Source organism: Morone saxatilis, unplaced genomic scaffold (assembly GCF_004916995.1).
Source record: "Morone saxatilis isolate NCDOM2014 unplaced genomic scaffold, NCSU_SB_2.0 Contig20, whole genome shotgun sequence".
Lineage (NCBI taxonomy): Eukaryota > Metazoa > Chordata > Actinopteri > Moronidae > Morone > Morone saxatilis.
Window position 1 is genome coordinate 23217430 of NW_023339763.1, and position 2617 is coordinate 23220046.

Genomic DNA, 2617 nt, shown 5'->3' on the forward strand with positions numbered 1-2617 from the left:
TCCATTTGTAATTCAAAAACACATAGTATCACTACACTTTAAGACACTAAATTGGACACTTTCATTTGAACCCAGTTTCAGACAGAAGGTTTAAATTAAAGTTATACTAACAATTCATCAGCTATTATGACATGAGATTATGATATGTCATTAAACATATGCAACCTATGAACTCAAGACAATATTCTGTACATTTTTAGTGTAAGAAAGATAGGCACAAAGGAAATAGCAGGGTTTCTTTCTGTTAATGGCACTGAAATCTACCCTTAAAAGGTGTATCTGATCACATCCTGGTGTGCTTTCAGTGCTTAAAAGTAGATGTCAGACATAAGCCTAGCTGCTATTTGATTCTAACTTGAAGCAACTTCAAAGCCTTAACACAATTTCCGCCTATTTCTCCATCTTTGTGAGTGTAATTGCATTGAGAGCAGGGCCATCAGACGCTACTCTATATTCCCATCAGCAGAAAGCACTTGGGAGTTCTTAATCCCCCAAAACCTTCTAGAGGATTTGTCTCAGGAATTTTGACTGCTTTTCTTATCAGGTGTTATCAGGAAAGCCTGAACCTTTGAACTCCTCCTCATTCATGCACCTGTGGGAAGAACCATTACGAGCCTTTTTCTGATGTTGGACCTGATGACACTGTTTCCAAGGGTATACCTGGGCTGTAGGCACATTGTTAGCTATCCTTTCAAAGGAGTAATCCCATTTGCCAGATGGTTTGTTACACAGAACTACCTGGGAAGTTGTTGTTGGTTTGGAAAATGGCAGGCACTTTCAAAATGTACTTGGCAGGTGATTGGATGAACCATCAAAGTCTATCAGAGGCAAACTTCAACCAATCAGATCAACAAACCATAAAACATAGTTAACCTCTGAAGTGGGGGGAAGACAAACACATCTTTTCCATCGCAAAAAGCCTTCAGTGCCATTCTTTGTTCTTCTATGAAGAAATACCCTCCAGTTCTGATAGAACTGATGCTAGCAGCATCTCTGCTCTTTAGAAGTATTTTTTATTTTTGAGCGAACTCCAACTCCTTGAACGTCGTCACACACACCTAGCCTTAAATCACGCCCTCAGCTCATGGTGTAGCTGCCAGTAGTTCCTCACAGGATGCTGATTGATGATGATGACGTTGAGCCACTGCGGTTGGACACAAGTACATAGCTTGAATCCTGGCAAGATGTGATCTCAGCAAAGGAGAAGAAGAACACAGGAAACAAGTTGCTATCCTGATCACCTCCTGGAGGTTTGAGATGTACCCATACTGCAACAGGCTCCTGCCTCTTTTTGTCTTCTTTTCTTCTTTTTCAGAACTCTTTGCTCACAAACCAAAACCAGCACTAAAAGTCACTGTCGTCCCGAGTTATGTTTCATTCCTATTTAAACATGTTTAAACTTTAACTGAGCAATGAGCTATTCCACAAGAGCAGCATCACAAGAGTGAAACAAAACTCGAGTGACACTGACTTACTCGTAATGGCGGAGCTACAAAACTCCTAGACACTGAATAAAGTGATTGATGTTTTCTGTCTCCCTGCTATGTGCACAACCGCTACCACCGATCTCCTGCTGGAAACGTTCTGAAAACACAAAGATGCATAATTCACCGCTATATGGTGTGGCTAACGCACGCAATACTGAGACAGTGCAAATTGGTTTCAGTTTAAAAACAGCCTAGCTGGCTGGTTGAGTGGGAAGGCAAGGCAAATCAGAAATACCCCGTTACAAAGTCATGAATGCTACAACAATCATCACTGGAACAAAACTCAGTTATTCTGAAAAACACTGGCAAGACGCACCTCCTGTTGTCATTCTTTCATATGCTCTCCAGGGGGAAATTTCACTTGTGCCTCATGGTGCTTGAGTTTGTGTTATTGCTTTTCATACATAATTGTACCGCCAACATGCTGTCATTCAAATTGGAGGCGGAAGAGGAAAGATAGAGGGGGAAAAAAAGCAATTTCAAAGCTTGTAAAAAAGAAAAAAAGAAACCTGTGGGAATTACCTCGCCTCCATCTCCATCTGCTTCTGCCTATGTCTTCATTTATTTCTTTCTATCAGAAAGCTAGGGTGTCTGCAGATTGCATATTGACCAGAAACACAATACATTCATATTGATAAGGGGTAGAGAAACTTGCACTGCACAGAGCTATGCAAATGATTCTATCAGATAGAAAACAGCAGATGAAATTTCTATACAATCAGTATTTTCACTTGAAAATCTTATATGGTAGATTGGAGCTGGTGGTATATTTTTGATATCTGAATATTTCAGTAGTTCAGTCAACCTATTTTCCCATCAGCTCCTTATTAGTAAAACTCTACCAACTTGACTCCTCCTATGCTTCCCCTCCACTGCTGTAGAAATTGGTGCAGAATTTAGAGCGTGTCATTTCACACGTCCTCTTGATTTGTACTTTGAATGGAACTGTTGAGCAATTGCATTACATGCTCGTTACACACAGACATGTTGTCGGCGATAAGATTGCGCCTCTGTTTATGCGCCCAGCTTGAGAGGTTTGGAGAGAGAGAGGGTATGGTTTTATAAGTTGCTGCCCACTTGCCTCCTGTGTACGGTGGCCAGAATGTAAATAAAAAGTGTTTATTATTACT

General features: G+C 40.7%; 1 protein-coding gene across 4 annotated transcripts in view; it reads left to right on the forward strand.

The window, feature by feature from the left end:
* The window catches only part of robo3 (roundabout, axon guidance receptor, homolog 3 (Drosophila)), an 89491-nt gene that overhangs the window by 13303 nt on the left and 73571 nt on the right, over positions 1-2617 (forward strand). The gene's annotated exons all lie outside the window — the stretch shown is intronic.